Source organism: Accipiter gentilis, chromosome 8 (assembly GCF_929443795.1).
Source record: "Accipiter gentilis chromosome 8, bAccGen1.1, whole genome shotgun sequence".
NCBI classification, from domain to species: Eukaryota; Metazoa; Chordata; class Aves; order Accipitriformes; family Accipitridae; genus Astur; species Astur gentilis.
In genome coordinates, this window is record NC_064887.1 from 5,695,214 (window position 1) to 5,721,609 (window position 26,396).

General features: G+C 46.3%; 1 long non-coding RNA gene across 2 annotated transcripts; it reads left to right on the forward strand.

The window, feature by feature from the left end:
- The first annotated feature begins 612 nt into the window (after positions 1-612).
- Positions 613-25,594, forward strand: LOC126042393 (uncharacterized). Of its 2 annotated transcripts, none has more exons than XR_007507125.1 (3): positions 613-759; positions 1,829-1,899; positions 22,727-25,594. It is a non-coding gene; the product is annotated as an uncharacterized LOC126042393 (long non-coding RNA). The 2 variants fall into 2 exon arrangements; XR_007507126.1 differs by lacking the exon at positions 22,727-25,594 and adding an exon at positions 2,584-2,737.
- Positions 25,595-26,396: the final 802 nt, after the last annotated feature.

Genomic DNA, 26,396 nt, shown 5'->3' on the forward strand with positions numbered 1-26,396 from the left:
TGAGGCTCCTTGGGGTGCAGCCTGCTTGGGTTGAACCCTCCTTGTGGTGCACCTTCTTTGGGGTGAATCCCCTCGGAGGTCGTACCCTCCGCGGAGAGCGTGTGCCTGAGAGTGGCAACCTCCTTGGGGTGACAGCCACCTGAGGGTGACAACCTCCATCGAGTGACACCCACCTGAGGGTGACACTCTCCTCGGGGTGCCCCCTGTTTGGGATGCGCCTGTCTGTGAGGGAGGTCACGCCTGGCTGGGGATGCAGCCGTCAGAGGGGGACACCGTCCTTGGGGTACGCCCTCCTTTTGGTACACCTTCCTAGGGTTGGTCCCTCTTTTTGGCGACACTGTGTGTGGAGTGGTACCAGCCAGGGGAGTTGTGTTAGGCCCGTAGAGCACATCCCCACCGGGAGGGACGCTGTGGGGTGGGAGGGATGGCCCCCCACACGCCTCCCCTACGAGGCCCAGCTGTACCTCGGGCTGGGGGACAAGGTGGGTGGGTAGAGGGGATCGATGGTAATGAAATAACATGGGCAGGTGAGGGAGGAGGGAGGAAGGGCTGGGGGCTTGCGTTGGGGTGGTTGGGTAGCGGGCTGGAGGGGGAGAAGGGAAGCGTCACGGAGAAAAGAAAGGTGGTTGTGGGGTGGAGGGGGGGTGTCAGGACCTACCTAGTTGGCTGGTGCCATGCAGCTTACTTACTTATGGATGTCTCCTTGCTGCCCTTCACCCTGCGCTGCAGGCTGGGAGAAGTGGAAGACCCGGTGTGTGTGTGTAAGTAAAGTCATGAGTGGTTGGGAAGGGCTGAATTTGGGGTGATGGTGGTGCTACCCGCTGCTAGCAGCTGCCGGGCGGTGCGTTGGGGTGTGATGGTGGATGAGCAGTTCTCACTTGGCAAAGCAGCTCCAGGAGCCTTCTTGCGGGTCAGTAGCTGTGTTAATACAAAGGAGCAAAACAGATGCACGGGGAAGGAAACAATAACATCAGCGGTCAGTGCAGCCAGCTGAAACCATCTCTGTATCTTGGCAGTGCTGTCAGCTGCTGTTTCTCATGAGCTAGCAACTCATCCTAATGATAGCATTATCCATTCCTTAGCATTTCAGCCCTGGGACAGCCTGCAGTCTGCTAGGGTAATGTATATTAAACAAGAGCACAGCTGCTCTAAGTGGGCTACTTCTTGCTAGAACTTCTCATTAGAAATGTACTTTGGGGGGAAGAAAACCCTATCCTGAAGAAACACCCATGAAGCAATCCCAACTCTTTTCTGAGATGAAGCTTTCCCCTTTTACTCATGAAGAAGACAATTGCAACCCAAAAAAACAGCAAGCCCTTGCCATGCTGCATAGTAACTGAAGCTGGCAAGCAGCTGACGCGGGTATGTTTGCTGTAAGGCGAAGGTATCCCCGCTTTGCAGTCCCTGCTTTGCCTCTTGCCTGGGTGATGGGACCCCTGCGAATGCTGCCCTGAGACCTCTGCATCTCCATACCGGAGCCCAGGCAAAGCAGGAGCGGCTCCTCAGCTCAGAGAGCTGTGCTAGGGGATGGCGTCTGTTGATTGTGTAGAAGCTCAGATCCATTTCTCCTTCAAGCAATCACCCGATGGACAGTTTCAGCTGAAAGTCCAAAAAGTTTCCTAAGCAAAGCAGGATGTTCTCCCTCATCTCCTAAGTAGGATGTAAACTTTGTCTGGACCACATCAATAGTTCACATTAAAAAAACAACATGCATGCTTGTCCAGAGTAGGTAGCATGGCTGAACACTGAAATTGGTCTAGCGTATTTGAGAAGTAGTTCTGCTATGTTTTAATAGTGTTAATATCTGACCTCTCTGTTTCTTATTCAGCCACAAGAAGTAGCAGAAGGCAGTCGCATGTGCAATCCACGCTCTGAGGTAGTAAAGAGCTGTTTGGGAAGGTAAGCAAAGGATACCTGATAAAATAATGACGAGACTATGCAACTGTACTATCATAAATAATAAAATGACAACTTAATTCAACAAATCTAAAAATATATATGTAGTATAATGAAACCATATCTGTTCAATCAGAACAACAGATGTACATGAAGGCATAAGAGAAATGGTATTTGCAAATGGCAAACTTTAGATAAGATGGTAATAATACTATCTCCTGGAAAGCCTGAGAAAACTCTGTCCTCTTCAGGCAGCTGCAAAATTGTCAGTCTGTGCAAGTCTTTACCTTGCAAGCTCTCAGCAGCTCTCTTCTGCCTTTGCTCGCAAGAGCACGTGGGGTTTGTTTGATCTCTGCTTCCAGTCTTGGCAAGCCCTGACTCTGCCTGAATGAACCACCACAACAAATAAGTGAGATCTTGAATGGTATTTTTTTTAATGGTTAAACTAATATGTTTAACAGGAGCTGCTGTATGTAGATATACTACTTTGCTGTCTTGTTTCCTAAAAGTTGCTAACTAAATCTCAGAGCAAACTGATGTGTCATGAGTGTTTCCACAGCCTGTTATACACACAGAGGCTGTTTACTAGAAATATTGAATTAATATTAATCAGGTTTTTAATTTACAGAATATATTTGGGGGGCTTAAGATTTACAGGAAACTTACAGAAAGCCCTTTGCTTGGCAGCAGGTATGTCCCCAGGTGGGTGAGCACCTTGCACCCCCAGCAGTGTTGGTGAGAGCTGAGAGCAGTCATTCTTGCAGAGCCTGGTGTGCTCCTGGAAAGAAGTGCTGGGGCTCAGGCTTGAGGATATTTGCTTAATTTTCCTCTGGCTTTTAAACACATAAATGTATGTGTGCATACATATATGTATGTGTAGCTGTGTCATGCATATCTCATTCGCGCGTGCTGGGAACAAGCTGTGCTTATAGGCAGGAGCTGAAGGGTCTTGAGTAAAATGCTGGGTGGGGAAGTGTTGCTAGGAGATGGAGCCTCCAGTGTCTGGCAAAGTGTCATTTTTATTTTTGGTGTAGATCACACAAACTGGTATTTGACTGTGAAGCTGGATAGAAGTCTCTTCCCTCTGCTTCCGCTCATCTCTGAATGATCTATCTGTGCCTAGTAGTGTTGCAGCTTATTTAAAACGGAAATCAAATGTAGACTGGGTGCTGTTCAGTCCAGCTGGAGGCTGGGTGGTTTGCAATCTCCAAGCATTTTTTTTTTTTCCTTTTTCTTTTTTTTCCCCACTCATTGAGAAATCCCTTGTTTGAGCAGCAGGATGTTTGTCCCTGTTTAGGGGAGGGCATCCTCGCATGCCTTTGGTTTCTTTGTGGCCAGTTGTCTGTTTTTTCAGATGCTGTGTGTTAGCAGTCAGTTTTTCTGGGTTTGGGCTTATTAAATACATCCCGCCAGGGCTTGTTCTCTTCTGTTTTGCTGCTTGTGCCCCTTGTTGCACCCCAGTGCTAACCAGAAGCCAGCCCCCCCATCCAAGCTGGCTGCACCTCCACCCTCCCTGCAGCTGGGGACTACGTGATGGCACAGGGAAAGCTGCCGTGTTATGCGCAGCCCTTCACTTGGGGCACTTGGCTCTCCCTGATGTGCTACCATGGTTGGATTTACTGTAGAAATTAGGTTTGAATGCTAAAACATGGGGGGGGGTTGCACCCCTTTTTGGGGTGCTGGCGTCCTGGGCAGAAACATGGGCCCCTTGCAGCTCTCACAGAGGCTCATGCCATGTGCTAGCATTTTGCTGATGCTCCTCTCAGGTACCAAACTCCCTTCACTCAATATGCAAGGGGTGCTTTTGGTAATGTGGGGCTAAACAGCAGGATGCTGAAGGGTTGGGAGGGCACCCGGCCAAACCTGGGTGCTGCCTGTTGCAGCGCTGGCTTTGGTTGCCGTCATGAAACTGCAGAAGGGCTCATAGCTGAATGTCTTGAGCCACATCTGACCTGTCAAAGGACTTCAGTTCAGCATCCTGAACCTCTTGGCCCATTTGGGAAGAGGTTAGGATGCTGTATTTTTCCAGCTCAGTGTGACCAAAAAAGACCAGCAACGCTGTGCATCTGTTTATACAAAAGCTCAGGTTCTGGGGCATGTCATCCAACCCTTATAAGTGCCCTAAATCTGTGGATTTTCAGTAGGATTTGCTTTCCCAGTCTGTTTTTAGAGGAGATAGTTAATGAGATAATGCAGCAATGGGTAAACTGTGACATGTGAAATGTGTTGGGGTTTTTTTTAATGTTAGAGAAACTACATGCATCAGAGGCTTATGCACATTAGATTTGTAACCAAGCAATTCCCATTTATATTATGTAACTGATGTTATTTATCAAACCCCATGTACTGGCCAAGAGCAGATGTTGAGCTGTTGTGCTACAGTGTTGGAAATTAACTTTTCTGGGGGTTAGTTATTCAAAAACAATCGCGTGATTAGCTCATTGTAATATGATGTAACAACATGCTATATGGAAGTATTATTCCAAAAATATAGTGCATATGGATCCAAAGTCTATTATGGTCTCTTTTTGGTATTGAGTGAAAATCTGAACTGTATGGCAACACATGATGCTCTGGTGGGAATGTGTGCTGAAAACCCTCCCTGAGTCAGAGTGGGGAAGGAATGTGGTGTTTCTTACATTGAAAATAAAACACTTTAAGCATGCAATATGATAAACATTCATTTAATGAGGAGGCTGCTGAAAAGAGACTGCTTGCATATGCAAGCATTGGTGCATACACATTCTAACCAGCAGTTAGAGAAGGACACGTTTTCTGAGTGGTTTACTCCTTCCACATGAGAGTGAGACTTCTGGGTAAGGTTTTTTTAAGGGCACAAATGAGTAACTAGATTCCTTGTCCCATTAGAAGTTAATAGTAATGAATTCTTGTCAATTTTTTAATATGCTCTGTGATTAGGGTGATGGTTTACTTGGGGGTTTGGGGTGTCATTTTTAAAGCAGATAGGTACACTAGTCCTTTTTCTGCAATCATGGAATCAATCTTTTAGGCTTTATCCAGATATGTGAAGCACAATGTGGTTATGAGGTGAGCTATATGGGAAAGTGGGGGGTATTTTTTATTTCCATGTAGTCTTACCCTCCTTTACAAGTTGTGGGCAATACAATTCCTACAGAAACTTTGTAGCCTGGAGCTCAGCAGCAAATCCTGAAAGATAACTTCTAGCGGTGTGGAGTAAAAAGCAGTGACTATGTGAGATGCTTATAGCATTTGTTTCAGTGGCTTGCCAAGTATGTTTTCTTTTAGGGCACAATCTGCGAGAGCTGGCAGACCTTCTCTTGGCTTTGCCTAATTAGCTTAGCTGGGAAGGCACTTTCTGGTGAGGAGTTTGAAGTTTCTCCTCACCCTTCGGTTTGGACCCATGAGCATCTATTCCAGGGACAGACTGAGGAATAGTTTAGGATTTGGTCTGCTGCCTGTACAGTAGGTCCAGCCTTTTTTGACCTTGATATGAAATGCTATTTAAAGATCCATGACCTTGCAGAATCAGTCCACTATTTCCTTGCCCCGTCTGTCTTGCTGCTCTGTATCAGAACATTACTGCAAACAGGGTGGAACAGCATGTTCTCCACGTCCACAATGTCCAGGACAAGAATAGGGCTAAAATTAAACCACACACAGATGGTATGAAATGGAGAAATACTTAAAGTGAGGCTTGTTGAAGCATCAGAATCTGTTATTTGGACGGGACTGTGGAGTGCACATGTTCCTGCCTGGGATGAAGGGATGCTGCGAGGTCAGTCCCTGCACATCAAGCATCTGGTTCATGTCTCGACCAGGACCTCAGGATTTGGGTTCACTCGCTGTGGGATGCTGGGCAAGCTGTCAAGGGTTATGTGCAGTTAAGGGTTGAAGTGCCCAAAGTAGGAGAGATGGTGCTGAGCTGAAGTCGAAAAATCCCCATCCAAACCTTCCACTTGGCTGCTGCCAAGCCCTAATGTTTAAGTGGCTTTTATTTTATTTTTACTTTTAAGCTCCCCAACTGGGAATCTGCCAAAAGTTAGAACTCTCTTATTAACCCAAACTACTCCATTTTTAACAGTGCTGAGCTGCGAAGCCACTAAACCCAGAACAACCCAAGGTACAGGTATTCCCCTGCACATTAGCGGCTGCATCTGAGGAGCACCTTTAGTGCTTTGTGGTACCCACAATTCAGGACAAAGCTTTGCTTGGGGTAAATCAGGAGTTCTAGTTCCTATTTCCAGTTGTGTCGGTGTATCATCTTCAATCACCAATTCTGAAGTAACTCTAGATTTATTTTTTTTTAATTGAGCCCTCAATCTTTCTATGTTTCAGTTCGCCATCCTCATAACTCATTCCTTCTCCCTGCCTGTGTCTGAGTGGGCATTTTAGACTGGAAACTCTCAGACCTGTCCTGAAAAATGTATGTATTTATGGCAGGACGTTACACTTCATGGCGGGCTGCTAGTATGATGGGTTGGCTGCACCTTTGAGAGATTTGTCCCCACTGTTGTCTTTGCCGGGTCTGAGCGTCCCGTGGCTGGGCTGCAACACATAGTCGTATTTGTGTGAATGTTTTTAATAAGCGTGTTGTTTCAACTTAAATGCCTCTTTCTGGGGCTGGCGCTCCCGGAGAATTGCTCTTGCCCTCTCTCATCTCAGTGGCAAACTGAGAAAGGTTTCCTTTAGTCAGCTGGGGGAGAGGGGGAGGATTTATGAATCAGAGAAACGCATTCCTGATGTGGAATAGGCACATTCCCCATTCCCCCCCCGCCCCGCTCCTCAATAAAAGCACCATTTGTGTGGCAAATAGCCAAGGGTTTTATGAATACAGCTCTTACTTTATCCAGCTGCTAGAAACCTTTCTCAAATATGAATTAAAATAAAAAGCCTTGCTAGACAATTTTAGCGCTCATAATTTTTCTATTTTTGGTCTGCGGCGTGGAGTTCTTGCATCAGAAATCTTGCTTTGAGAGGCTTGAGTGGCTTCTTTCAAATATTATGAAATTGAAAAAAAATCTGAAAGATGTATGACTTTAAATAATCTCTCACACTATCAGGATCATCAGGAACTCAATGTGATTATGTCCCTAGATTTGATGCTTCCCTAGCTGTTATGGGTTTGAAATCTTGTCTTTAATATTTTATATAGGCTTGCCCTTCATTCAGAAGCCATTGGGGTGTGTTCTTGAGAAACTGGCACAGTTGGGATTAAGTATTTTTAATAAATCAGCTACTGGGGGAAAGAAAAGATTGGGACTGCAATCCATGCATAGGAATCTCTTACAGGTTTTAAGAAAAGCATTTTAAGTTACATTGCGGAGATGAGCTTTGGTAAGAGACCTGGGAAACCATGGTAACGTTAGGAAGATGGTTGAACTGTGAATTTGCAGTTTGCAGTTTACGTAGTGGAGTGTGAGCAGGGAGAGAGACATCTCGGGGTTTTGTCAGGAAGACAGGGAGATGTGCTCGCTTGGCTGCACGCTCGGGGGAACACGAAGGAAAGGGAGTGCTTTTCCCACGGGGGATGGATTTGGATGGTTTGCAGGTGTTAGTGATTTTCTGCAAATATCAGCCCTGTACTAGCTGTGCATTTGTGCAGGGATTTTTTGGATACTTCCCTGCTAAACGGGACTCATGCCTTGTTCGGAGTCACTCGGGAGGGTTATCCTGAGCAGGGAGCACAGCGTGGTACCACCTGAGCAGTAACTGCAGTGGGGCATGGGGCATCTTTTCCCTGCCATGTTTATAATCCTGTAAGAAACCTCGACCTATCTCTCTGAACCAAAGTTGGGTCAATTAGGAGATTGTAAGTAAAGCAAGCAGGCTAGATGTAGCGTGTGCGTTTAAAAAAAAAAAAAAAAATTAAAAAAACATTTCTGACAGAGCATAAATCGTGCTTGCTCCCCCTCACTCCCATTGCAAACATCCTTTTGAGAGAGCAGCCAGAGTCATTTTGGATATCCAGAGTCAGCAGTGATGGAGGGATTGCTTTCCTGGAGGAAGGGACTCACACAGTGCCTGTGTGGCCACAGGCACATCAGGACCCTCCCAGCCATTTTGTGCATCTGTATTCAAGCAATGTGGCAGCCAGCAGGGAGAGGAAAAAATCTGGGCAAATGTAAAATCTCACCCACTCAGATTTTGAAGGTGAATCAAGAAAATGTGTCGGGGTGTGGTGGTGGGGGAAATCTAGTTATATGTAGGTTGTGGTGCCATTAAGATGGAGTGGATGTAAATTGCAGACATTCATTGAATGATCTCTCATGTCTTCCCAGACCTATGCACAGCAAGGAGAGGTGAAACTGAGAGCAAATCTCGCCTTATGAATTTGTATGACATAGCAACAGGATGGCTCAATTTATTTGCAAGAGCAGGAGAGATTTTTCACTTCTGTTGGATTAGCCTGAATCCCAACCAGATCAGAGATAAATAACAGAGCCTCCTAGAGATGGAAAATTAGCCAAAGGGCAGTCAATGCCTTTGCATCTGGATCTACACTCAGAAATTCAGATTTTTGCTGGCTGGGAGGAAAAAGCAAGTATTCCCCGCATTGTGCACCTCAATCCTGGTGGGATCATCTTCCGGGATGAAAAGTTCAGTGTCTGTAATGGTTGTGCCAAGGCTGCCACAAAATGGATGCTCAGGGGTAATTACACGACTGGCATTTTTGAGTGTCTGTGAGATGGAGGCTTGTCCAAGGCTGCAGCAGCATTGTTCGTGTAGGTCACCAAGCTTAACAAGGCAGCAGTGGGAAACGTGCACGAACTGTTGCACTCGTTTGGAGAGAGGACTTAATTATCTAGAGGCTTTGATGAGAAATAATTGCTAAAGGCTTTAATACGAGTTGCCATTGTCAAAGAAGTTGTTGTCCCTTGGCTGCTCCGCAGGAACTTCATGTGCCCAGGCTTACCCTGGCATCGATGGAGCAAGCTGTCTGGAGTTATCTTGCTTCCATACAAGGGTAAGACATCTTACATGGGCAGTAACTATCCATCAACCAAAGTGGAGTAACACTACAGTGCAGCAACCTGCTTGTGTGTCAAAGCCCTTAAAACATGCATGTAAACTCTGACTTGCAGCACTCATAAGTCGTATTCCTCTCCAGTCTGCGAGTCTTACTGCTATGTAAAATATCTTAATGAATTAGGGCCTCACCAAAGGGATGTTATTCATATTTTACTGATCAGAAGATAAACCACAAATCGCACATAATAAAGGGTGTTTTCCCTGATTCCCAGGCTTCTGAATTAACCTCTATACAATGCTTTCGTTAATAACTCAGCAGTGTATTGCAAAAATAAACCTAAATTTGACCATCCATGTTAAAAACAAACAACCCAAAACCTCTTTAATGAGAAATAACAAACTTTTGTGTACGTAAGTAACTGCCTCATAACACGCTGATCACGCCCACTGGATGCATGCAGCAGTATTACTAGATAGCTAGGGAAATAATTTTTTGCTTAGGCTGTATTGCATGTTAGTGCATCAATTTAATTTTACAGTCTGCTTGATATGACTGCTTTTATAAACAGGGGTATCATTTTACTTGTGTCCTACTGCAAGTTTGAGCATTAGAGTAATTTTCCAGTTTGTTCCAATGCATGCTGAAAGCAGTAAGCCTTTTCCCATGGACTTCAGTGTATGTTGTATCGGGAATTTCCTGATAAATTTGAGAAACGATATATTGTAATAATCCTGCAGATGTTTTCTGACCGGCTCGTGTGATACAGAACTTCATCCTGCAGTAGCATTTTTGGCCCATTCCTGTGTGTTGTGTAAATGAAAGCGATTTTCACAGCTGGCCTTCCCATGGGTTCTTCCTCCTGCCTAGAGATTAGATCTCCTAATCTGGTTTTATCATTTCTTTGAATCAGCCATACTGGTTTCAACCACTCTGCTCTGCTAAGGCCGTGGAGTGCTTCCAGTCTGAGGATGCCCTCTCAGACGTGAGCCTTGGGGCTAGCCTGACCGTGGGAGCCGCGCTCGCATCCTCTGCAGAAATCTTTGGAGACCTGCTCTCAGATGTGAACATTAGTTTTTCACAACCCACTTAAGTAGAAATCAAAATGTTTTTGCCAAGTTTGCTGGGCTGGGAGGAAAAATCTGGAATACGCGGATGTAGGTGGAATCTTATGAGCTTCCCTGGAGAGCTCTACACCAGCATGTATCGCTGTGCAACCCAGTGATTGCGGTGGCAAAGCTTAATCAGCAACAAAATGAGTTCTCGTTATGTCCATTATTGTCATAGCTGGACTGGGCTGGGGGGTCTAACAAGTAGGAAACAACAAATGACTTTGGGTCTTGTAAGTCGGCGTGTGGAAATGGAGCCCCGCTATGTTTCACGACCATCTGAGTCGCACATGTTCAGTGAAGGCGCTTGCGATTTCGCTGTTATCTCTGTAGGGGGAAAAGTGGAAGATAAATCTGAAGGTTTTTCCAGACAAAAGGAACTTATCGAGTAATACTGAAAACAGACGGCGCAGAGCCAAGCTTGGATTTGGCCCTTATTTTGAGCTGAGTAGAAAGAAACTGTGGCCAAGGATCAGCTGGAAAACCATTTAACCCTCTTTGAGATTGAACAGCAGCTTTGCTGAGAAAGTCTAATTTGGAATACAAGCATGAGAAAAATCAAGAGCGCAATGATTTATACAGTGATTGACAATATGTCATGTAGGACAAGCTGCAAACTCACCTCCTGAAGGTTATACTGTGCATGATCGTGTACTCTGATGAGGTGGAGATATAAAATACAAGAGGTTATAGAGGAAAAAATGCTGCTTCTGATCCTTTTCACCTCTTCCGATGTGCCTTTCCCTTACCCTGTCTGTGTCTCAAATTATGTTTCAGGCACCAACTCTGTTAGGGCAAATGAAAGTAGAGGGATTAGCTCAACAAATTCATGTATCCTAATATTGAGGGCTTTTTAATTTGTGGAATTCCTCAATGTTTGTCGCATCTTGGTTCTCTGACCTCCACCTCATGCTCTTTGTTCCTTCACTTGACCATACTTTCTGTGAGTCTTTATTCTCAGTTTTCTTTATAGAGTGCCCAGTCTTACTCTTTCTTTTTTTTTTTTAACCTCTCTCTTATCTTCTGTGATCCCATTGCCCCTCTCACCTCCCCTTCCCTTCTTAGGACTTTTTTCCCCCCATTTCTCCTTTCTTTTCCCTTTGTCTTCCCCTTCCCTTCTTCTGGAGAGCAGCCCTGCAGAAAGGTATCTGGGGTTGCTGGTCGACAGCAGGCTCAGTGTGAGTCAGCAGTGTGCCCTGGCAGCCAAGAGGGCAAACTGCATCTTGGGGTGCATTAAATACAGCATAACCAGCCTGTCAAAAGAGGCGATTATCCCACTGTATTCAGCGTTGGCGTGGCCTCACCTTGAGTATTGGGTGCAGTTCTGGGCTCCAAAATTTACGAAGGATGTGAAGGTCTTTGGATGCATCCAGAGAAGGGCAACAAAGCTGGTGACAGGGCTGGAAGGAATGTCCTGTGAGGAGTGGGTAAGGACTTTGGGCTTGTCTAGTTTGGAGAAAAGGAGGCTGAGGGGCAACCTCATTGCTCTCTACACCTTCCTGAGGAGGGGACGTGGGGAGGGAAGTGCTGAGCTCTTCTGCCTGATACCCAGTGACAGGACACATGGGAATGGTTCAAAGCTGCACCAGGGGAAGTTTAGACATTAGGAAGCATTTCTTTACCAAGAGGGTGCTCAAACACTGTAACAGGCTTCCTAGAGAGGTGGTCGATGCCCCCAGCCTGTCAGTGTTTAAGAGACATTTGGACAATGCCCTTAACAACATGCTTTAACTTTTGGTCAGCCCTGAAGTGACCAGGCAGTTGGACTAGATGATCATTGTAGGTTCCTTCCAACTGAAATAGACTAGTCTAGTCTAGTCTGTTTCTCTGAAGGACAGCCCCAGACTGTTCTCGTGCCTTGCCTTTATCCCTCTAACTTTGTTTCCTTTTCCTCCCAATGTATTCCCTTCCTTTGATCTCTCAAATCCAAGAAAAAATCAATTACAACTGTTTATTCTTACAAGTAGTTTTGGCCTTCAGCTCCTATTCCTGCTTTTTTGAGATCACGAAGTCTCAGGTGGATTCCTTCCACTTGCAAGGATATTTTCTGCTGACTGGCCTCCTATTCTGGCCCACATCCTCAGCTTATATGAGGAAGACCTGGGACAGTGGGACAGTCCTCTCTGGTGCTGGGCATCTCTTGGGGACGATGAATGTGAGAAGTGTGGCCATAATTGCCTCTCAAAGATGTATTGGGGATGGGATGGAAAGGAACAAGGAGAAAGTAATTTGAATTTCTTGGTAGTTAGGCTATCACACTTTTCCTCTCTCTCTCTCTCTCAATGTAAAGGCAGAGTCTTGTTGGCTTTGAATTCCACCTCTCTCTTCAGTCTGTAGTAACCAGCCCCTTTACACAGGGTCACGATGCAGGGATGCTCTTGGATCTCCATGTGAAGTAGAGGCAATTTTTATTCTTAAGGAAGCCCTGGTGCTTCTTGAGCCCTGGTGACGGAAGCATGTGGGGTTTTTGTGGTACTCATAACTGAAAGTCCTGAGTCCTTGCTGCTTCTTCTTCATTTGGAGTCCAATGCTAGCTTTCCCATTTTTATGAAGAACGAGACTGGTGACTGTAGGTTTACTACAGGATTGTTGTGGGACTTCTAAGAAAAAACCCCACAAGAACTAACCTCAAATCTAATTCTACTCCAGCTGCAAAGCAGAGGTTTTTGTCTGCCTTCTTTAACATGAACACTGAGCAGTGTCTGTTAGGACGGCTTTCCAAAATAAAAACCCTATCAAAACAGAAGGCATTGCATATGCTATTTCCAGTGGCAAAAGTAAAACTCATCACTTAATGCATGATGGGAAGGCATTTCAGTATTCAAGATAGGCAAACCTGTGGGACATGTACTTATGATTGTTTGATATTTCCCAGTTATTTTTAACTGATGTATCATCTGATGCACATCTCTGTCTGTAAAATATAGAGCAGCTCAAGGAATAGAGCTCTTAAAATCTTGGTTCACGCAGCATTTTATCAACCTTAGGAATTCAGTGACAAATAAGAAAAACTTAAGGATCTGTTTCAGAGAAATTGGAGATGTAAACATCTGCTAGGCTGCCTTTTGCATCCTGTAGGGAGTTTGTAAGCTTTTTATAGCAGCTCTTGTCTTTGCATAGCACCTAACGCAGAGGGGGGTTGAGCGATTGCTTAGGATCCCTTGGCACTGTTGCACAGCAGTTAGTTAATAAGAAGACATTGTTCCCTGTAATGTAATGCTATTATTATTTCAAATATTCTGTTAAAGTTCTTTAATCTCTCCTTGTGATCATTCCCTTCCTCATTTTTAATTATCAGTGTTTTCAATGAAGAAATGCTGAAGTATGAAAGATTAGATAAGGAAACATTCAACATCAAGAAGCTCTTTGCTCAGAGGGGCTTTGAACAGGACTGTTGTATTGATTTGTTAAACCAGAGCCTGTGTTTTATCAGCAACGCATAAATCAAATGGCATCGTGCACAACAAATGTACTTACAGTTAATGGGAAAAGAGACCCCATTTGCTTCTGCTAGATGTGAGAGAACGAAAAGAGGTTGGTTTTGTTTTTTTTTTAAAATGGGGAATGATGGAGTAGGTCTGTAAGAAAAAGATTCAGCTCATTTCAAATGTGAGGGAAGCCGGTTTGCTCCTGATTCACAGTGATTCATGAGCTGTCATGCATCAGAGACAGATCCAGCCCGTCTCTGACAATATGCATGACCTGAGCGGTCTTCTAAAACAGCAATGCCACTGGGCAGGGTGACACAGAAAGGACCAGGAGGGGAAGCTGGACTGCAGCTCCGGGAGGGGACAGCCCGTTGCATTGCTGTGTAGCAGCGGCAGCAAAGTGTTTGTCTTGGGGGAAAAAAGTCAAAAGAGCAAATAACTGAGGCTGTTGGCATGCGGGTTATTCAATGCTTGATCCAGCGTGGTCTCCTCAGCCACACCGAGAGAGGAGAGGGCATCACCAAGGGCTCTGCGGGCTGCCTTGGGATCACGTTTAAAGGGGGAGCTGCGTCTGGAGAGTAGGTCCAGCTAGAACAACCTTAAGATCTCCTCCTGTGCCCTCAGGCTGAGGATTTCATCCATGCCCTATAGAGACTATATTTACATTCAGATATAACTGGTGAGACTGGCTCTGTTCTTGCCCTGTTATTTTCCTGCCCAGCATGGCTGTACAGACACGCTGCTCAGAGTACAAAGGACAGCAAGCTGTGGTGTTTCTTTCTCACAGGTTTTGCCTCATTTTATCATAAAACAACACCTAATCAATTTAAGCCAAGCTTTACTATGACAGGTCTAAACCAAAATAAAGCTCCGCTACCCTTCTGTATGTGTTCACCTTCTGTTAAACTTTGGCAGTTGTCCCAAGTGCAGGCTCTCCTGTTCCTGATGTGTTGAATGACGTTGGGCAGCATCTACCAGCATCTCCAGCTGGGCAGGAGCCCTGTTCTCCCTCAGACCTACATCTAGCCATGCATTTTGGGCCTCTTTTAACTTCTTTCTGTCCTGCAGAATAACAGTGTTGAAACAAGGGAGGAAAGGGTGTGCATAGGACTATTTGGAGTGTGTTGAAGAAACCAGGTGAAGTATAAATAGAATCTTTGATCAACCTTTGAGCTGCTCAGGAAGCCCAACACAAACAGCCTTCCTCCGGGTGGAAGGATGCGGCAGCCCCCTGCCTTGCGTCCTGCTGGCTGTTTGTCCATGCAGCACACTCTCCAGCTACTCTTTCTCGCCTCAGGCCAGGTGTAATTGCAGTTATTTCACAGGCAGCACCCTCCAATAGATGTTCTTAAATACACAGGAGGGATGGGCCTGATCTGACTAAGATCAGTTGAGTAGGTACGTTCTTCCCACATTAAAGCCAATTAACTTTGGATGAGTATGAGTGAGAGCAAAATTTAGCCCAGTTTGTCTTCTGTGTGAATTGGTTCTTGTTGGCTGAGTTTGAGTCTCACTTCTTTCCTTGAGGCAGAGGCTCCTGTATGCATGAAGGCCAGGACTTACATGGAGCCATTAGAGCAGGGGAAGGGCTTTGATCTTAAAATTGCACCATTTGAAATTGCAGATGAAATAAAGGAATTAATAAAGCAGTGAGCAACCCTGCAAGTGAATAATTTTAGCTTCTCCCAAAGCAGGCTCAGTCCCAGTGGGAGCACAACTCCGGCAGGACCCATGTGTTACCCCAAGGGTACTGGGATGCAACGCTCCTGATGGCCTCGTTGCAGCAAGAGCGAGGATGTGCCACCATTGGGAGGAGGAGATGCTGGCGGAGGCAGAGGAAAGCAGGATTAGCCGTGGATGGCAGTGCAGCACAGCTCTCGGAGACCAGTGGCGATGGGGAGCTGGGAGCCAGAGCAGGAGGCTTCGGAGGAGCAGGTCTGCGCAGCCTTCACCACTTTTGCCCCAAGCTGGTTGAGTGCTGTAGAGCCATTTCAGCATGGCGCGGTGCCCAGGCAAATTCGGCTCACTTTGCGCTGTAACGCCGCTCTTCAGCTTCCAAACCAGACCTGACTTGCACCCTGCCAGCTCCGAGCAGGAGCGGAGCAGCCTGAGCTCGGTGAATAGACATGCCCTGAGGCTATGTCTACATTGCAGTGCAGAGGTGAGACCTGGGCTTGGTGAGACAGACCTGAGCTAGTTCTTGGGAGCCGTGGGGCTGTGATGCACTGGGGGCACATGGGGTGGGTATCCCTGGGCTCTGGGAGGAGGAGGAGGAGGAGGGAAGTTTCCAGTCTCAGTGAGTCTCATGACACGTTTGAGGACTGAGGCTGGGTGATAGAAGGACCTTATGGGCTGGCATGTGCTGTGCTCACTGGTGGGATGGCCGTTCCCGAGAGAAAAATCCCTAGGAAAATCACGGCCAGCAGCACTGGGAAGTGGACAAAGTGGTAGTGCTGGAGTTTGGGTAAAATACATTGCCATCCTTCTTAGGCTATATGAATCTCGGGGTTGTACTGAGGATCCTCAGCCCTGTACCCTGGCACTGGGACAAGCTCCAACCGTTCAGTTGGGTAGTTCATCTCCTGGAAACCAAAAATATCTCTGCAGGGTGCAAGAGGAGACAAGGGGTGCAGCATTCACTGGGTGCTCAGCTGTGGGGTAGTAGTGTGTGGGCATGTGTGAGAGGCCAACTGAAGTACCTATGGCTGCAGATTGAGCTTATGCTCTAAGTTCTGTATGCATGAGGACATATAGCAAGAAAAGAATAAAAATAGTAGAAACAAGTAAAACTAGCTTCTGGCAAGAAGAATACAAAGAGTTTGATTGAAAGAAGTTGCAAGGCATGTGAAATTTTAGGGTTATTTTTCCTTCTGCATTCCTTATATTCTGGTTGCAAGTCGTATTTCTTAAGTGTCAGGCTATTTTCTACCTGTTTTCCCTCTAGCCCCGCTGTACCTCGTGTAATCCATGAAGAAAGTTCTTATGTTTGAATTCACCATGTTGGCTCACAAAAACCTACCCAAGGTTTCCCTCAAAAGCAGGACAGCCTTGCCTGGAATCTATGCTGCCCACTGAAGAGGTGGCTGTAAACATATGAGCCGTTTTGGTTCCCTTTACAGGCAAATGAAGAGAAGTAGGCACTTCCCACCCTATGGCAGCCTTCTCTTATAAATCTGATAGACTGGCACTTCAAGGAAACATTTTCTTTCCACTGATTGGAAACAGATTTTAGATGGCTCCAGCAGACATTATGCTTTGTAGGAGCCCCACCTCCTCAGTCTGCACTGCATTATCTTTGCTTATTCCCGAAATGATACAATATTACACAGACGAAAAAAAAAAAAAAAAAAAAAAAAAAGAGGTAGACGGAAATGGTTGGAAGAGGCTTCATCACAGGTGATTTTTCAGCCCGATCTTGGGAAATAAAGTCTGGTGTGAGCAAGCACCTTAAAGCCAGAAGGGTGGCTGCAGCCCCTGGAAGAGGAGTGATGATTTTCCTCCCAGCACCTGCGAGGCTCCTCCACTCTCAGCACTGAGCACTAGATGGCATCCAAGGGGGGAGTTTGGGCTCTTGAATACAGTCCTGGGCTCCGAAATTATAATTGCAGCTGGATCCAAAAATGAGGATGCCATCTGGATGGGGAAAAAACCAAAAGGGCCAAGGAGGTGGACTTTTTCCAGCTCCTGCTGCCATCCCGTTGGGGTACAACTCGCTCCAAGGTCTGCTCCACAGTCTCAGCCAAGTGCTGGACCACGGGGGCTGGAAAATAATGTGACGGGATGAAGAGCAGAGGCATCGTGCACAAGTCAAGATGCATTAAAGGCTGCATGGGTGCATTCACCCACGTCCTCTTTTTTCCCCCGAATGCTGCCAGCCTCATATGTTGCTGTCTGTTCATGTGCTGTCCCTTGGTGTCCCCTAAGGTGTGCAGTCTGGGGACAGCTGCAGGTGACTGGAAATGCAGCTGCTGTGAGCTGGAAAACATTTCGTAATGAGGGAATTACCTTTGCTTCATCCACTTTGTTTTCTAAATAAGCCAAGTTGTCCCTAGGCCATTAATGGGCTTTGGAAGAAAGCAGAAGCATCACAAGAAATGGCTTTTGCCCGGGTGATTTTTTTCCTCCTTTTTACCCAAAGGTGTCTTTCTGCTGGTGTGGGATGAGGAGGGGGAGTGTTCAGCATCTCTCCCTGTCTGTGTCCTCCTGGGAGGGAGCATTCAACTTCAGCTCCAGGCAGGATTAGACCCCCAGTTGGGGTATTAAAATCTTTGCTTTTATCATCTCTCAAATAAGCAGTGACCATGAACAAGCTCCTCGGGAGAGGCAGCTGTGCTTGGCCCCATGGCTCAGCCCTGATTTGGTACGTGGGGGCGGAAGCCAGCACCCAAGCTGGGGCTCGAAGGCACCGATAAGTATGGCACGGAAGCGCACACAAAGGTGCGAGAGCCAGACGGGATGCCAAAATGAGTAAGTGGCTGTGGGTGGCTGCCTGGGGGTGCAGGAGCCATGGGAGGGCCACAACGCTCCCTCCCCGCCTTGTTTGCATGCTGCAGGTGACCTTGAATTTAACAACTTAATGAGCGCTGTGCAATTACAGGCATCATTTGCATGCGCCCTGTTCCTGGTTAGGAGGATGCTGAGTTACAGGTCCCAAGCGCATGCTGGAGGTGACTTGATGCTTGTCTCTCCTGAGGCTTTTCAGCCCCTCTCCAGACGAGCAAAGGAGTCTCAGGGCTGCAGCATCCCACCTGGCTGCCCGCAGACCCCTCCTGCCCTGCCGGTGCAGGCAGCAGCCAGGCAGCCCACAGGAGCTGCCCCGACCTTATCGGCGAGCCAGTATCTGCTGCGCGCAGCACCCCGCCTTGTCGCCCCCGCAGCCCTGCGAGGGAGAAAGGATGGGGGCAGGCACTTGATTTCCCCACTTGCTTAATCCCAGGCATTCACTCCTGGGCGTAGTTTTGTCTTGCGATTCGCGTGACAGGCAGGGAAGGAGCTGTCGGGGTTCAACGGTTGCTTCACTGCCTGGACGTCTGGCACCAAAAGGGGCTGTGTCTCATCACCGCCCAGAAACCATTTTCCCTCTGAAACACCTTTGTGCTCGTGCTTTTTTTTTTTTTTCCTTGTGTTTTTCTGGTGTGAGTACAGCTCCAGGCAGGGATGCAGGAGAGCTTTATCGAGGTTCGGTTGCAGTTTGAAATAGTTTTCTTCCCAAAAGTATATGTACCTACGAGAAATAGCTTCAACCCAAGCCCTGGGCAGCCCAGAGTTACTACAGAGTGCTGTTTGTGTGCCCGTTTCTTTTACCTGCAATTATGGGGAAATTGCCATCGTGTAAGCAGCGAGCTGTATGAATAGCTTTATTATTTGTTATTATTAGACCTAGATGTGTGTTTTTCTTGAGATCATATCTGCACAAGAAAGCACAGTAATAATAGCCTTTTGGACTGGCCAGGTTTAATTTCTATGGACTGCGAAACTTTTGAAGCAAGGTGCTGTTTACTGCTTTCTTTTAAAATCAATGGTATTAAGCAAACAGTTGCAGCAGAGAGACCTTTGCGTTGTCCGGGCTGAGTTCTTGCAAGGGCAGGCAGTCATGTTGTGCTTGCTCTCCTCAGCTGGCATCAGCAAAACGGTCTCTTGTTACAGCCTGGTGCCAAGCTATTTTAGGAAGCAAGATTCCCCTTTTATGGAGTTATTTTTCATGGGAGTTGAAGTAGCGAGCTCATTTGCACTTCTCTTTTTCTGTTTTGGTCTGTTCTATCTCTTGCTTTCAGGTAGGGTGTGTAAATATAGAGAGCAACAGCTTCTCAACCTGTGACAGCAGCAGGGTGCCATCTGAGTATGGAAAACATGGCCAAGAATGGGTCAAGAAATAGGAAAAGATCACGTTTTCTCTTTGAGGACCATTATCAGGAGCTTTTCATCAAAGTCCAGTAGGAAAGAGTAAAACTCAGGGCTGGGTTCCTTAATGCACATCGCGACCTACCAGTATTTTTTGGGCTGCTTATCGGGTGGTCGTGCCCATGTGGACACAAGCAGGTGTGGGCGTGGAGCCACCCAGGCTGGCTGTCTCCGAAAAGAAGATGAAAACAAAACCAAATTGAAAGGATGCCTTGTCAGACGTGTGCAATTTATGCTTTTGGCGTTGGGTTTGTTACCCCAAAAGTCACCTCGCAGTTGGTATTTTGCTCCACTTTCCGAGCAGCTGGTGGTACAAGGCTTCGCTAAAAGCAAGAGGGCTGTAAATGTGGGTGCATGGCTGGAGAAAGGCAGGTAGTGGAGGACAGATAAACGAGAACTCAAAATGCATCACTTTGGGGGATTTTTTTTTCTTTCATTTTTGAACCTCAGTATTTCAAAACAGTCTCAGGGTTTGGAAACAGAAGGATTTTGACACTTAGTGTTTGATGTTGGCAGTACTGGATAAAGGAGATAAAGGGGCCTGTGACGAAGCAGACAAGCTATTTGTGATCTATTGTGCAACAACTGTCAGTGAACTTGTGTCTTTGTGTGTTTAAAGTGTATTTCCTGACATTTACTGGCAATTTTAAAGGGATTTACTCTTTGCTATTTCATAATCCCTTGTTCTGAGCAAATTTGCAGATTTTGAAGATCAGAAAAGACCATTAAAGCCATAGTCTGAGTCTCTGGATAGCTCAAGCCACCTACCTTCATCCTCTCCTGTACTGAGCCCAATACTTTGTGTTCAGCTACAGCATGTCTTCTATAAAGGCACGATATGAAGGTGGAAAGATCAACCACTAACCCAATAGTTTGTTCCAAGATCTGATCGTTATCACTATTTAAAATAAAATGGGTAATGTACTTCTCATTTTTCTCTGTCTGCCTTTCGCTAGAAGAGGAATTTATGCCCAAACACTCATATAAAAGCAAGTATTTCTTTAGCCCTTTCAAAACAAAGCAAAAGATAGGCTAGATATATATTGCTGTGAATCTGTGTACAGAGAAAATAGAATAGCATCCTTCCAGTGGTTTGATGCTGTGGTCTGCAAGGCAGCTCGCATGCATTTGTAAAGTCATTTGCACTGTATTAAGGTCAATATCGTAACTTGAACATAATTTCTTTTAGTGGCTTTTCTTCTTTATAGACATTTCTTCAGCTTTCTGAAATCCCATGTCCCAAGCAAAATTCAACTGGCACAGAAAAGTGAAGTGGAAAGGGAGGGTTGTGCACTTAAGGGGAAAAAAAAAAAAAAAAAGGCATTTAACTGGAAATGTGTGTGACAAATGGGAGTGGGCCTGGCTTGACCCCTTCTGGCTATTAAAAGGCTGTATTGCAAGATAATTCGGGAAAATATTGTAGCTAGAGAGAGGCTGTGAACCAAATGGTTCATACTAAGTCAGTAATTTGAGTGCTGTAGTTTTGTAATGTGCTACTAACCCAAACTGTGGATCCTACTGCTCCCGAGTTTTTGGGCCTGGCTCTTATCGCAGTATCAAACAGCCTATGTGAAAGTATTCAGAATACAAACAGGGGAGAAAATCCTTTTCAGAGCTATAAAACCATCTTCTCTTGTAAAGAGCTTGATCGGTTTTGGCAAGACTTTCAAAGAAAACAGTGTTGAGATCCTCTCGATGAATAGGAACATTAATATATTAGGTATGTATTATGTAAATCCATACTTCATTGGAGTGCTAGATAAGATAAATGGGAGCAAAGAGCAGGCTTTGAAGGCTGTTGGTGCGATTTTTGTGTGTGTACTCTGCCCCTTGAAGGCTCGGTGCAGCACTCACAGCCCACGGCAACGTTGAGGTCCTTCAGCCCCCTCCTGCTCCTGGGCCGCTCAAGGGGCCGCTGCAGCCTCACAGTCCAAATTTTGTCAACCTGCAGCACAACCTTGCTCAGGCCACAGCCCTACAGCGTCATCCCCGAAAAACCTCTTTTCTCCCCGTTTTGTTGCGAGGGGTTCCTTCACAGTTTCAGTGCCAATGGAGGAAAGCTCCTCCATGGCAGAACCGGGCTGCACAGCCCCTTTTCGCCCCCCCGGACATTGCATGGCAGGGATGGCCAGGGTTACAGCAAAACCAATTTGTGTGCTGAAGCAAATATTTGGGGAGGGTCCAGCTTGGCCCTTGCAAACACATTTAAATACTTCAGGATCGCTGACAATGAATTATCGAGATAGAGACTTGAGAGCAGATAAGGCCAGGGACTTGTGCATTGTATACAAATACATGGCCCGACCCTCGCATCTCACGTGAGGCGGCAGCAAGAGGGATGTTGGAACTCTTCCCTGGCGCATCTCCATTTTCATGTCATATAGTTGTGCAAGACAGGGTTGATAGCGGGACCCCAACACGTGGGGGCCACGTGCTTCAATTTTTTTCTTGCACTGCTTCATCTCATGATGAGCCCCACCGTTGCTCCATATATATTTTGCTTAAGACATCTTTCAAAAGCCTCTCCCTGCTTCCCTGGTTACGTGCCCAAGCCCCTCCAGTACCAACCCATCAGAGCAGCATCTTGGGTCGTGTTCAGAAGATACAAGCCCACGCTGCTCCTGTGCTCAACATCGACTTTCCTGCTGCCCCACAGTGCCAGTGACCAGCCACTCACCTGCCCCGTCAGCGCCCATGTTCATCGTCAGGGGCTTGGTGCTTTGAAGGCAATGCCAAAAGCTATTCGGTGGCCTATAAAATGGTTTGGTCTAGACGTGGAAAAAGATACTTTTTTTTTCTTTCACTTTTCATTGGGATGCTGAGCATTTTCAACCAGGTTATTGAGATAGTTTGCAACCAGAAATCAATCCAGCCTGAAAAAATGTAGGTGTACTTGTTTACATTATAAACCACAAATCTTTGCATCCCGCAACAAACATCTGGGAAGTGTCCAGACCAGACATTACAAATGTGTTAACTACCTGAGTTAACCGGTAATCAATTCGGGGCTAAAAACTCGAGTGTGGACCTTTCCTCTGAGACTGCTGTTTATAACGGGGCTTTCATTTAGATCCTGACCTAGAAGCGTAATTAAACCATGGCACATTCTTGACTTTCAAACAAACTTCTGGGAGCTTGCCAGCGCAGAGCACAGACCCAGATTTTACCAGGTTTGAAATGAGCGGTGATGTACCAGCTCTTTCATTAACTGTTGTTGATGGTGAAAATGCCTGCCCGGTAGAAATTGTGAATTATACAGACAGCCCTTTAAGGCTCTGCTAATAAACACATGAAAGGATTTGAGGGAACTATATGAAAATACAGGTCTATTGAAATCCTTTTTAATGCCACCAGTTGGGGAGAAGGTGTATCATTCAGGGCTGGAATTTCTAATAATTAACGTGCCTCTTTTGTAATTAAGACTCTGCTTTTGATTTTTGCAGTCCAGGTTTGCTCCAATTTCTCCATCAATACTGGGCTGTATCACCTGGCAGCGGGAAACCAGAGCCATGACCTGCTGCAGCTGCTTTGATGGAGCGGAAGGGTTTGTTTTTTCCAAGCAAATGCTAAGGAAGGGCAGTAGATGGTGCTGTTATTCTCTTTTTTGAGGACAGGGATGGCAGGCTGAAGACAGAGGCACAATTGGGACTGTACACAAGGTGTTACCAGTCCCCAGTGCCTCCAAATCATAAATAAGGCTCCTTCGAATCATGGGATTTGGCCTTCAAAAAACGTTCAGATTAAATCAAAAGGTGTCCTTTTCTACAGCTTGTTCGTTTGGATCTTTCAGGTGAGATTTGGAGGTCACGTTTTCAAGCTTTTTGTTGTAATCCTGTCACTTGAAAATTTATCTTCCCCCCAACACACACTTTGTAATAATGCAAAGTGGAATCCTCTAATCATGTCAGGAGCCAGCAAGATTTAGGGGAACTAAATTAAATTAAGGAGAAATACCAGGATTGTGAAACTTGGCAATAGTACAGATGCTGGTTTCAAAACAGACTGGTCTTGAAGGCCGTTGGCAAATCAAATGCATCTGACCCCAAGTGATCTGGGGTGCCAGGAACGGGTCCCTGACCACAGAGCTTCCTACCCCCTGGGTCACCGAGGCACGTGCTTGAGAGATGACCTTCCTGGCCTGCATCAATCTGGAGATGCAATTTCCTGAACAGCAGCAAACGCTGTATGAGGATGACATTTATCAGCTAATTTTTTCAAATGACCTGAAGATTCATGAGGCTTGATCCTTCCCAACGGCATTGGAGAGGGCAGAATTAGGCCCCCTTTGGATTTCACTTTTACTTGCCTCTGTCTGCAATAACAGGTCTAAGTCCAGCCTAAGCAAACCTTTCTTAACGGGGCAGCAATGATCGCCCAGGTTGGACAACCCGGTGCCGGTGAAGGTGGCCTGCGTGTGAAAGCAGGCAGGGGACGTGGCAGTTCTCCTGCCCTTAACCTCCTCCTGCCTTGGGGTTGGCTTGGCAATGCCCCCAGCTCCCTCCCCGCGACTTGCAGCTCTTCTCGTGGTGTTTTCTCCTGCAGCAGCTGATGGTGCTAAAAATAGTCTTGAACAGGGTAGTGGTGGTTCAGCTTTGGATTTCCCAGAAGTTTACTGGTATTTTGGCCTCATGACTCCAGTGTAGGCCACCTGATGCACAGCACGTAACTTTGCTCCGATTTCCCTGTTCGGTGGGGAACAATCTCAGAAAACATACGGATAACAATCAGCGGACTGAACACAGCTCACTTTCTTATTTTAGGATTGCTAGAGACATGGTCATTAAGAGCTTCAAGAAATACAATAGCAGGGCCTGGTCCTTCCCTCGCTGTGTGTCCCTTCTCCAGAAGACCTGTTGCCAAATACTCCCCATGATGGAAAAGCAAAGTGGGTTCCTGTGTAAAACCCCGCTGAGGGGACAGCGGTGGTTTGGCGCTGGGCTGCGCATCAAAATGAGCGTGCAACCATGCACACTTTAGACATCAAACTGCTCTGCAACATCATTCGTGCTTGCAGCACGTCAGGAAGAGTAGGAGAGATTCTCTACACTTGCAAGCAGGGCAGCCCAGAGCACCGGGGCCGCATCCTGCCCGGCTGAGGAGCAGCGATGGGAAGACGGGGTCCGTGCTGGCGAAGGGCAGTGCTGCTTGCCGGGCTGTCGCTGCGCCCCAGCGGTAATGCTGGACTAATGAAACACATCGTAGGGACTAATTAAAGTTGTGCTGGGCCAAGGGGAGTGAGATGGAGTAAGTGGGAGTGTAAAGGCAGGCTCCAGATCCATTCCCCACTCCAACAAATAGTTATTTTATGTTAAATAATGTGTGGGATAAACAACTTCTATGAGCCTCAGAGCAGAAACCGGAGCTGCCTCCCTTCCCTTCTCTCTCCCCAAATCCACCCTGTGTAGCGAGTGGAAACACGAGCTCTCAACAGGCTCCTTTTTCCCCAAACCAGACCCCACTGTCCCCTTTGGACACACTCTTCTATGGATGATAGAGAAAAAGTAAAAACAGGAACTCTTTTACTTTGTTTCTTTTTTTTTTTTTTTTTTGGACAAGAAGCCATACCCTTTGGCCTGGATCGTGATGACTGATCATGCTGAACGAGGAAGAGCTTCTCTCAATTTTAACTTACTGCCATGTAATACGCAGGTTTCCATGTAGTTGTGTCCTGCAGATACAAAGGTGCAAGGGGCAGCATCCAGTTTCTGCCCCTTTTTCCCATTCCGGGAGTAGTCTTAAAGAGCTTACTCTCTTAAAATGACAAGATTGAATGAATAAAACACAGTTCCTATTTTAATATTGTTGGGTTCTGAAACATCCCAGTTAATGTTTAAATCTGGGCAAGAACAAGTGTTACTGCGAATGTTCTATCTTTCTACAGATTATATCAGTGCTGCATGCCTTGTTCATCACAGGGCTGGTCCAGCTCAGACGGGAAGGTGGTGAAAATGTCGCGAGATCAGTCGGTCTCCAAAAATGCTGGGCAAAATTCACTAGTAACATAAACTCAATTGGTTCAGTTAATCTATATAAAGAAAGACCTCAGCCCATAATGGGAATTTAGAGTCTGACCGAAAGGAAAAGCTGAGCCCTAAAAGGATAGCTGTTGCACGGTGTATTCAATAATTGCATTTATGAATAAACAATTAATTATTACCAATGAATCTCTTGCAAATTAGTGACAAAGGCACAGAAGCTGCTTTTTGGTGCTGCTGACTTGCCCATTGTCAAGTGTGAACTGAGCAATTGTAGTGGCTGCTCCCTTAAGAAATTCTCCAAGATTCAGACTTGTGTGCCCTGGCTTGCATCAATTAACAGTACAATCTTTTTGTTATGAAAATGCAAACATTAGTAGCCTGAGGGGTCTTGTAAATGCAAATATAAAACTATAATTTCAATTTCCCTTTAAGTACAAGAAAGGCTCTTTTTTTGTTTGTTTGCTGTTACAATGACAAGTCTCTTTTTAATTTATTTATTTCTTTCCTTTTCTCGCTTTAAATGCAAAATTGAATTTAGCCCAGGGAATTTCAGCGGGGATTATTTGCGATCAGCAGATTTGGGGATGCGGGGAGGCTGAAGCCGAAGCCGTGGGCATCTCTCGCAAGGGCCAGGCTCCAAAAGTTGTGGGGAAGGGTGGATGCTTGGCCCCGCAGCGGAGGTGGCGAGCAGGGCTGGGCAGCGTGCCCGCAGCTGGGGGAGAATTCCCACGTGAGGATTCTTTCCACTCACTTCAGGCATCCGAGGAGCCTAAATTAGGCACCCGCACCTCTGCCACGGTCAGGAGAAAGAGGGAGAGACCTTGAGATGTGTTCTCCAGAGGCAGCTTGGCCCCTGGGTGGGTGATCGTCACCGCGGGGCATCGTTTTGGGCCAAACCTGATGGGTTTGTGCTCAGTGCCATGGGGCGATCGTGGGCAAAAGAGAGGCGTCTCCTCAAAAGTGAGGTGGGAGATGGCACCTGAGTGCATGTCGCTGAGGCCTCATGAAAGGATCGGAGGCAAGTCCAAGGTTTGTTTTCCCCTTTCTTTTTACACCGCACATATAAAAGTAAAATATGAAAACAGCCACTTTGCTTTCTTCCTCCCAGGCTGGCCCCAATATGCCCAGGTATGTG